The sequence below is a fragment of the Micropterus salmoides genome, unplaced genomic scaffold (genome assembly GCF_014851395.1).
Source record: "Micropterus salmoides isolate LMB-PRFRI ecotype aquatic unplaced genomic scaffold, ASM1485139v1 Ms_hic_scaffold_5, whole genome shotgun sequence".
In the NCBI taxonomy this organism is placed as follows: Eukaryota; Metazoa; Chordata; class Actinopteri; order Centrarchiformes; family Centrarchidae; genus Micropterus; species Micropterus salmoides.
The window spans coordinates 30,970,609-30,982,215 of record NW_024044237.1 but is presented as its reverse complement, the minus strand read 5'-3'; positions in this window follow the sequence as shown (position 1 = coordinate 30,982,215).

The window sequence follows — 11,607 nt, the reverse complement described above, 5'->3', positions numbered from 1 at the left end:
ATATAGTTTCCCTGGATGGCATCGCCTTGGCCTCCAGCACCACTGTGAGGAATCTTGGAGTTATCTTTGATCAGGACATGTCGTTTAAGTCTCACATTAAGCAAATTTCAAGGACCGCCTTTTTTCACCTACGTAATATTGCGAAAATCAGGAACATCCTGTCTAAAAATGATGCAGAAAAACTAGTCCATGCATTTGTTACTTCTAGGCTGGATTACTGCAATTCCTTATTATCAGGCTGCTCGAAAAAGTCCATTAAGACTCTTCAGCTGATCCAGAATGCTGCAGCACGTGTTCTGACAGGAACCAGGAAAAGAGATCACATTTCTCCTGTTTTAGCTTCTTTGCATTGGCTTCCAGTAAAATCCAGAATAGAATTTGAAATCATTCTTCTTACCTACAAAGCTCTTAATGGTCAGGCACCATCTTATCTTAAAGAGCTCATAGTACCTTACTACCCCACCAGAGCACTGCGCTCCCAGAATGCAGGGTTACTTGTGGTTCCTAGAGTCTCCAAAAGTAGACTAGGAGCCAGAGCGTTCAGCTATCAAGCTCCTCTCCTGTGGAACCAGGTTCCAGTTTGGGTTCAGGAGGCAGACACCATCTCCACATTTAAGAGTAGGCTTAAGACTTTCCTCTTTGATAAAGCTTATAGTTAGGGCTGGCTCAGGTGAGTCCTGAACCATCCCTTAGTTATGCTGCTATAGGCCTAGACTGCCGGGGGATTTCCCATGATGCACTGAGCTCCTCTCTCCTCTACTTTCTCTCCCTCTGTATGCAACCTCATCCCATTATTGCATGTTACTAACACAACTTCTCCCCTTTCTGGTAGTCTTGTGCTTTCTCGTCTCTCTCCTCTCTCCTATCACTTCCTACAGGTTTTCTGGCTCTGGAGCTGTGGAGTCTGGATCTGTGGTTGCGGGTCACCTGCTGCCCCCGTGTTCCTGCTCGACACCCTCTACTGCAACGACTATTGTTGCTAGTCTTATTGTTATTATTGTTATTATAATCATTAACATTACGATTGTTACCATTAACACTATTATAAATATCTGTACCATTTTTCATTTAGTCTATAGCAACATTACCTTCACTGTCTGTACCTCTTTGTGTATATTGTGTAGACTGCCTCCCTCCCCTCTCTCTCTCCTTACATCCCTCTCTTTTTCTCCCTCTCTCTCTCTCTCTCTCTCTCTCCTTCACCCCCAACCGGTCGAGGCAGATGGCCGCCCACCCTGAGCCATGGTTCTGCTCGAGGTTTCTGCCTCTTAAAAGGAAGTTTTTCCTTGCCTCTGTCGCCTAGTGCTTGCTCTTGGTGGGAACTGTTGGGCTTCTGTAAATATCATCACAGAGTACGGTCTAGCGCTGTGAGATAACTGTTGTTGTGATCTGGCGCTATATAAATAAAATTGAATTGAATTATCATTGCGTGCACCAGACAGAGGCCAGCAACAGAAAGTTTTATATTTTACAGTTTTCGTATGGAATTTCATCACTAAATCCACCTCTGAGAAGTTTTGGGGTGAGAAATCAGCTGTGTAGATTTCGAATATTGACAGTTTTACGTGAAGTGATGGCGGAACAAAAATGTGCTTGAATATTTTCGGAGTTGAGGAGCTCCGGAAGTGGCTGCGGGGGAAGCCTGTACCAACCCGCGGGAGGAGCGTGTGAGGCCGGCCAGCCGTTTAGTCCTAAAAGACGATGCAACTCCGACTCTGTTTGGGCCTGGAAATTCACAATCACAACCTGTAAGTATGCTTTATTGGTTGTGAATTATATTTAAAATAAACACAGCAATGTAACTTCACAGACAGTTGTCTGAGTTGAGCTGTTGTAAACGTTGGCTAACACAGCTAAAGTTATAGCTATAATGCTAATGTTACACCCGATGTAAAAGCTACTGAGCAAACATTCAAAATTGTTTGGCCAATTTTTATGTAAAATTTAGTTGAAATATGGTGATTATTGTAGTGGTTTATCGTAAGATGTAGAACAATGATGTTGTGTGGTTGTGGATTTCTGAGTAACTTATACCATCTGCTAGGTTACGGTCGCAGTCTGAAGCGGCTTTGATTTGGATCACACTACCTTGTTTCTTACGACCCGCCCTTCTCTGCTTCTGATTGGCTGGTAGTCCTTACCTGGGAACTGCGCATGTGCAACTCCCAACAAAGATTTTGCACAAGTAAGATGCATCACTCTGTAGCTCAAGAGTGGAGTGTACAACACAAAAGAGGAGCTGCAGCAATGTGCAGTATGAGAAAAATATGGTGTTTTTTGAAAATTAAACCATGTAAACCTGTTCTGGTACAACCCCTAAGATGATTTTGAACCTGAAAATGAGCATAATATCACCTCTTTAAATTGTTTCCTTTATGTTGCCAAACTTCCCTGCGGTCCAGCCCTGCTAGAAAGGCTGAATTAAACTTTTTTATCTGCTGCTGAATTACTCCTCTAAAAGCTGGAAAGATTAGACTGGCCTGCACAGTAACCTACAACAACAATTTTGGGTTGCAAGGAAAATTGCTTTGGAAATTTGGGTCCACTGACAGAGTTTGGAAACCACTGAAGTGATGTATCTGTTCCACAGAATGGTGTGCAAGATTGCGTATCTCCATACTACAACTGAACATAATGGTCAACATCCAGCCTCACTTCTCTACACTGAAACTGCTTTGTGTGGCAAATAGCAGCCTTCAGACCTCAGCAACTTAACACATACACACACAACACTCTGGCTGAGCAGTGATGTAGAAAAGAATTTCTCCGGGTGGTACACCAGAATTTCTGTATATTCCCTTAGAGCCTGCATACAAGGTGCCAATCATGCCATAGTTGACCATGTCTGAGCATTTCCAGGAGCTGTGATTGACAAGTCTGTTTCTATGAAGGGGTGTGGTCTCGAAGAGTCAAGCTGGGTTGTATTATGGAGGGACGTACTTAATAAGATCTACAGCAGGGAAAGGGCCTGCCCTTAAGGTCCAATTTCCCTTTTGGCATAATACAGGCCATTGAAGGAGATGGAGATAGAATCGTACCTCTCACAGAGTTTGAAATTGAAATGTTAAAGACCAAGTAGAGCGGGAGTAGAAATGATTGAAATCTACTAGGTTTTTATAGGAGCAAGGAAAACAACTAAAATGCCACCAGCGAAACGACATTCCTCATCAGTTTCAAAGTAATTTTTAATTTGGTGTGTTTGTTTTCTTTTCACCACTAAACACCATTGTTCTATGACAGTGTTTTTCCTTATCTGCTCTTACTTGTTGTTTTCACTTTTAAAGAACCCCTCTAAACTGTGCAAGAACACCCCCATTTCAAGGAAACTGGAAGAACAAATGCATTTTAAAAAAGATAAAAAGGAGAAGATTCAATGGTCCAACCCTGTAATTCCCTGACACATTTCTAGAACCCTGTGCTTGCGTGTAAGCCTAAAATCAACAACAGATAAGCCTTTTCTGTCTCCTTTCTCTTTGATCTAGAGGCCCCCCTTCCAGCATGGGGGTGGGATAAGGGGAAGGAGGGGGGTACTGCTAAGCTTCCTGTTCAGGACCCCCCTGTTTTAGATTTTGGGCTGCAGACTCTGGAGGAATGAGAGGGAGGAGTGCAGGGTCCCTGCTATACAGATGCCCTCACACTTTACACTGGGCCTTTTCATGTTACTGTAAACATACAGTAACATGATCATTAAAAACATTTTAAAGGATCTTTATATAAAAAAAACCTGCAGTCATATTCTAAACATAGATATAAACATAGATGGACAACGCACCTCTAGTTCATCCAACTGTACAAAAAAAGTACAGTACAGTAGTGATAGTGGTTGGAGCCGCGGTATTGAGGTCCCACCTGTATACCTGGCCAACTCAACTGCGAGTAGAACTCAGCTGTCAAGCATAATGTGAAACTCCCTTTTTATACGTTATATATTCAAAACTAATTATTTGATGCTAAGCCTCCTCCAATAATTGAAAAACAACAAGTAGCCCACAAATTGACTTGGAAAACTGTTATTTGTCAACAAAAAAGAAACTGTTGCAGTGCTGAGAAACGGTGAAGAAAAAGTAAATTAATTATCCACTGACCTAAGATTTTCAACTTTTTGTTAACTTTGAGTGCTGCATTTGATATGATTGATTATGGCATTTTTATCAATAGACTTAAGAAATGCGTGGGTCTAGTGCTTGACTGTTCACACACAATCACACATTATGCTGATAATACACAACTTTATATCTCTGTTCTGCCAGACAACCCCAGTCGTTTAAATGCTACATGTCTCGCTAATATTAACATCTGGATAAGTAAAAAGAAAACTAAAAGAATTAACAAAGAACTTCTACTAGTTGGTCCAAAATCAGAAAGGCAGCCTGTGCAAACTGCTAGCTTGTCTAAGCAAATTAAAACACACATCTGGGAGATCTGGTAGACAGATTTAGACTCTGATCTTATTTTCAATAGCCATTTTAACAAGGTTGCAAATACGTCATTTTTTCAGGAACTTTGCCAACATTAGACAATTTTTAACCTAGAATGATGCTGAAATGCTGATACATTCTTTTATTGCATGCTGGTCTCCCTTAAAAGTCTTAAAGAAAATTACATATAACCATGGACCACCTGGAACCATGATTTTGACTACTCCTCTGCTCGCATCACTGCACTGGCTGTATGTTTTGGAATTGATTTAAAAGTCATTTTACTTAATATACTAAGCCTTAAATAATCTGGCACTCTCATTGCCTCTCATTTAATGTCCCAACAAGAACTCTCAGATCTTCCACTGCCTTTCTTTTAGAAGTTCCTGTCTCACAAGAAATCTGGTGAGGCTGCTTTCTGTTTTTATGGCCCTAAACTGTGGAGCACCTTCCCCTTGGATCTTATAACTCCCTTTGTATTTAAAAAAAAGGAGTAATAATAATAATAATAATAATAATAATAATAATACTTTGGTTCCACTATGATGGTACTTTGGGTTGCATCTCTGAATGAAATGTGCAACACATAAAAGTAATGATCACTATCATTAATTAAACCAAACTTTGATGAACACTTGAACATACATCAGCATAAGAACTACCTAAATATTATTTGATGAATACTTGGATTGGACTTGGATGAATATAGGGGGTGATCAAGATTACAGTCTACGGTTTTAAACAGCATTCATGAATATGCTGGACAAGACATGAATCTGTTTTGATATGGCCATTTTTCAATATGACTTATGTATGCTTTATGTTGTATTTGTAATAGGCGTCAAACAATATATAATTTCAGAAGAGACGTCATCTTCATTTTATGACATCCTCACATAAGTCATACTGACATTAACATTTGTGCTCTTTACTAAAAGATCATGCCTTAGTGATATATAAGCCTAAATATGGTAAATATGCCATTCTCCTTTACATTTCCTATTTGAGCTGAATGGCTCAAGTGGAAAATGTAAATGCTGTTTTGTGAAAGGTAAAGAAGAAGTACAAGAGGGAGCGACATGAGGTCATCTCCTTTATAAAGGTAATCAGAGTTGTCTTCCTGTCTATTCTCTCCCTTGTCACACAGCCTGGCCTTCATTCCCAAAGTGAAACTGGACACCGAGGGTTTTGTTATGGGTTTACAGCTCCAGAGGACAAGGAGATAAACAAGACGGTGCAGAAAAACAAGACTGCTTTCCCCTGAAGGTTCTAGTACTGCTGTAAAATTGACACTGAAGTTAGACAGATTTTTTGTAAAATAGTTTACATAAAAAGTAAGATTTGACTTTTTCAGAGTGTTGTTTTTTTAAACAAGTAGTAGTTTGATAGTCGTGTGTTAAAACTAATAAAACTAGGTTGTGAGGTTATACAACTGACGAGCACAACCACAGTGGAAGAGGAGCCAATGTGAGTAGATGTCATGTCTCTAATTGGGAAACTACTAAATTTGTACCCAGGGGGGATTAGCAATGTTTGAAATGGTCTGTGCACTTTTAAAGCATTTCAGTGAAAAATCACCAATATGATTTAAAGTAAAGAAAATGTGTGACACATTCTTTAGATTGTAAATCATTTAGGATTGCGGAACCAGCTAAAAGCCTGAATTATGCAAAGTATTGTGAATGAGAGCAGATTAACAACCAGGAATGAAACACATGGTACCCACCAGTGCTTGTTTATTAACATTTTTTTAAGACTGAAATACACATTGAAGACTTTAAATTTAACAGTAGACTCAATTAATTTCTTTCTCATTGTTTTACTCTTAAGCCCTGGTTACACCAGCATTTAAAATGGCAAAACGTTGCTGCAATATCGAAAGCTAGCTAGCACAGAGAGCTAGAGTGGCTGATTATATCATGTTCTAGGCTGTCTAGCGTTTTAACTTTAGATCTAAGGTTATGCAGCAAATGACTTCAAGAAAAGTCATCACACATCATCAAAGTCAAATTGTATTTTTCTTAAAATGATTATTACGTTGGCCCCAAAAATAGTAGAAAACAAAGAGGGAAAAACATGGAATCTGCACCTCTCTTAGACCAGGCCTGAATACTTGTAGGAAACATGGGTCTTTAACAAGTCAAAAACAGCCTGATCTGAAACTCAACAAAAGCCGAAGTATCTCAGCAAGCCCACCTGTCAGTCGACCACACAGCAGACTCAAAAGCCCACTGATAGTGTAGGAGACTATCCATCTGTGACTAGGGAGGCTCTGAAGGGTGGGAGTAGGGGGTGTTCAGGAAAGGAAGAAGGAGGAGGGTTTGGAGGGTCGAAGGGTGAGCAAACCGGCAACTGAGAGGTTAACCATCGTACTGGGGATGGGATGGAGCATTTGGGGGTAAGGTCGTGGAGGGAGGGAGGGGGGCAACTTCCACCCAGTGACTGGCAGAAAAAAAAAAATAGAAAGTCCCTCATGTCCCCCACCCTGTTGCCCCACAGCCGAGAAGAGCCGGACGGGACTAAAGCCCCCCATTGTTGTCCCCTCACAGAGGATCACCAAGGCCCCAACAGTGAGAGAGGGACGGGGGGTAGGAAAAAGGATAGGGTTGGTGTGGGAGGGGGGGTATGTGTGTGGTGGGGGGGGTCAGCCCGCCAGCTCAAACACAATCGTGTGATAGGACTTGGCCCTATCTAATCAAGGGCAGGAGGTCACTTCCGAACAACTGGGCAATAAAAGATTATTTCTAGCCACATAACAGAGAAGCCGTTGGAGGGGGGAGAAAGAGAGGGAGAGGGGAGGAAGGGCGGGAGGGAGGGAGAGAGCAAAGGGGGGAAGGGTGACTGTCTGTGAGGAGAGGAAGTGAATTGAAAAAGGCCAGCAGACGGGAACCATCTGTCTGGATGCATAGTCTAATCTAAAAAAAAAAAAGAGGGAATGAAGGGGGAGGAAAGGGTGGATAAAGAAAGACCAAGCTTCCTCTTCTTCCTCGCAAACACAAATCTATAAATCTATCTATCTATGTATCATTCTTGCTATCTAATGTGCATATGTGATGCTTTTTGTTGAGATATCAAAGGGAAAAACAGAACAAAAGTGGTTGTAGGGGGGCTGGAATGCAGCAAACACACAAAACTGTCCCCTGGGGCTGTTAAAAGAGGAACAAGGACATGATCTTGTCAGGGTTAGGCTATATGAGAAAAAGTTAAAGCAGCTCTGGGTTAACAGAAGACACGGCAGTATGTATCGGATATTTCAGTGTGAAAGCTGGATTCTTATGGACTCTTAGGAGAACTTATTTAATTGATTTTACCTTGATTGAGGTGATTTTTTTTGTAAGGCAGGCTCTTTTTTATCATTCTCTGATGTTTTGAAATACCCCCTACTATAAACTATAGTCTTTTGGTATCTCTTGAACCATTATAGTATAGTAAGTATATTTTGTTGTATATCGCATTTATCTATTCTTGACAACTGGCTGTTTCCAGTAACAGTCTCCAATAAGAGCAACACTTAATGTTTTAATTAGCAAGTGGAATACAAAATCACAAGCTAGTCTACTGGGGCCTGTGAAAACTGGCAAATGCTTTTGCACTAACTTTGAGAAAGGAAATGACAGTTTGAATACTGAGTCAATTGCGCTGATGAAATAGGAGCCATTGATCAAGAACAAATCTCCTCTGTAGCCAAAATAACGCCTGGCCATTAATTACAAAAGGAGCCAACTGAATTATTGCCATGGGTCGTGTATTGTATTGATCCATTGGCCTCCTCCTCCTTCTCATCACCATCATCATCATTATCATTCACTCCAACTAGCGTTTATCCATAAAATTAGAGAAACTAGAGACAGGATGGGGGCTTGGAGAAGAATGTGGTATCAGTAACACTGCATAGACACATAGCAGGTTAGAGGGAGTGTGAAAGTTTTACACTTCAGTTCCTGTGGGTGTGTGTGTGTACCCAGAAGAAAATGCTCAAGAGGCTCAAGCTCCAATGAAACACCTCTTTCTTGAATAGCCTCCTGAGGAGGAAAGAGGCCACTAAATATATGACTGACTGTCCACTGACACACCACTTAAACAGGAAGCAGCCAGTAGCATCTGAATGTTGTTTTACTCCAACATGCGTTTCTCCCAAATTACAAAAAACATATTTTCTATCTTACCTACCTAGCAATATGCATTCTTTTGTTTTTATTTGGGTTTGAGATATTGGTCACTGAGATGTCAAATTAGTTTGTGCTGCTCAAAATACTGTAAATTGCATTTTAAAACTCAACATTGTCACATTGTTAATGTCCAGATAATCCACAGTCTCACTGTCAGCAGTTTTCATAGGAAGTATTTCTTGCAGGGAAAAAAGTATTTTCTAGATCTACTTTCAGCCCAAACCAGCTATGTACCACTGCAGGAGTCAAGGAGAAGAACTGCAGTTACAATCATATTTATATTCTTCAAGTTTATGGTTACTTGGACATTTCTGAGAGCCAAATCTGTTGGCCTTGGTCTTTATAGTATCATCTCTGTTAGGTGAAAATATCCCATCTCCAAGTTGGGGGATTTTCATGTTTCAAGTTAAATTGAAGGATTACATGCTCCTCCGTGGGTTGAGAACATCTCCAAACCAAGCCCTTTCAAAACCTGTTATATAAACTCTGAAATGCATGGTGGCTGAGCCAAACACAAGGCTGCTTTTCTTATTTACGAATATGTTTACATTTTGGATATATAAGGTAGTCATTCAATTCTGGATTGGACATAGTGAATTATAGGAGTGACTTTATCGTGACCTGTACTCAAATATTTAACAGCTATCTAATATTTTTTGATGTCATTTTAATCCTGTGTAGGCCGAGTGTGGATGTTGGAAAAGTTTCTAAACACATCAACTCTCACATGTCGCTCCAGCACACAAGATATCATACAAAGCAGAATTTCTGACGAGATAACTTCCATAAACTTTGGTCATCATGCTGAAGTCCAAAAAAGCCGCCTTCCTCTTCAAAATCCACCGCCCCCACATTTCCCCTGATTGCTAATTTCTATTTATATGCCATGAGGGGAAATAATCAAAACCAGATGAGGAGGCGGAGGGAAGCTGAAGCAGGCGTTTTGGTGATGAATGCTGTGGAGGAGGATGACTGTTTATAGAGTATCCTGCTCCTTCACGGCTGTACCGGCAGCAGTGCCCTGGCTAAGAAAAGGACTGCCCCGGTAGGATGTGTGGGTTGGAGGTTCCACCATGACTCACTTGGTAGTCATGCGTGTTTGCACTTGTATGGCCCCAAAAAACCCAAAGCTGCATGATGGGACCCGCCAAGCCTGACCACTCCAAATAGCATTACGTGGGTGTGTGGAGCAGCTAAATTTACTCTCAAACAAGTGCAAAGGGGAAGAGGAGTGGCAGGTTGCGACCATTTATACCACTGAATTACTTAATACTGACTCAGATTTCACTTTTTTCAATGGAGTGGTAGTCCATTGATGAGTAACATGTGACACAGTTACAGAGCAGTTCACGTGGCAGGATGACTGAGAAGTGAAAAACTGTTCACTGGCTTTAAATTGTTATTTTAGACACCTCTGCCGATTAGATCAGAGATTTAAGTTGACATGAGACATGTTACGGACTTAACAGAGCCAAGTTCTGGAAATGGTGGGAGTAAGATCTGTTTCCTTATTTGGCTTAGGCTGGAAAATATCAAGTAAACACTGTCTTCCTGTTCATTGCCTTCTGAATACAGTTTAGATCTCTTCCACCCCCAACCCCTCCTTATCCTTACAGGGGAACTATAGTGAAACCTGAAAAAATCCTCCCATTGTTTGCTATCATCCAGAAGCCAGGAGCAAATGGGGCTCGAATTGCAGCTCTGAAAGGTAACAGGAAATTGACAAATCGCTAATCCACTCTTAGCTATTCAGGGCAACAAAAGGTACATTCCAATAAAAAGGGAAAGAAAAGCACATTAAGTACAGAAGGCCTGTTTGGAGGGATGGTTCATTTAATTCAAACTGCTCACTGGAATAAAACTGCATGATAGTCAGTGAAAGTCTGGTCAGCTAAATGACAAAAGCAACTAGACACTTCCTTTGTGCTCATGTTTACTATTAGATTCTAATCTGGGAAGTATTTAAACCAAACGTTTTACTCAAAACTTCTACAGTTTTTTCTGTGGGGTTCGAGCTCATGTTGAATCAAGAGATTCATATTCCCGTTTAGCAAAACTATGAATCCAAAAAATCCCAAACCTGTTGCACAGAGCACCTGTGGACACCACCATGACATGTAACTGATTATTGACACGGCTGTGCTGTTTTCTTGCCAACCCTGCAGTTTTCAAAACCTAAGCCACAGTATATTTTTCCTTTGTCCCAGAGAAATTCCTGGTCACAGTTTGCCCAACTGTTCGCATTTCTGGCTGACCAACCAACTTTCAAAGTGATGATTTCATCCCCTGGAGGCCTGGAGGTGGGTGGGGTTGGGGTGGCGGGTCAGCAGACTTTCCAAGTGATAAATTCACTGACAAAAAAGAAGAGGCCAAATGGGGGAGTGTGGGGGCTGGATTTGCCCCTGTTGTTGCCTTTAGTGCAGGAACTAGCCATAAAAGCCCAGCATTGATAGCCTTGGTTTATTATCTTTGAACAGGTGGCCCCAGCTACTCGTGATGGTTACTCTCATTTCTCAAGGCACACACTGTTGGGTTGTACAATATGGAGACCATTTGGGAGTTTTGGAACATCCCAATCAAGCCGCATTAAAGCCCAGGGAGTAAACTACAGTGCATAGTTTTGTGGTGACTTGTGGGCTGGTGAATGGAGTGGGGGGTTTATAAGGAGAGTTACTTCCTGTGAGCATAAGTCATGGAAACGTGGAGGCTCTGTTGGTGCTAGCAGCTTAAGGGCTAATCATGTCAATGACCTGCATTGTTTAGCTTTCAAGGTTACCGAGGAGTACTGCAGCAAAGAAGCCCTCCAAGAATGTAAACAGTCACATGTTGAGCTACAAGCTGTTTCTACTCACTGCTGATATTTTTTAGCAGAAATTCCACACCCAGCATTAACGTACACACACACATGCATGCACACACAGAAAAAAGTGATATGTTCACCAGTGAACTCAACTGAAAATAGACATTCCCTCAAAATCAACCATCAGTCAGATCTTTCATTCCTCAAGCAGGTTATTGTT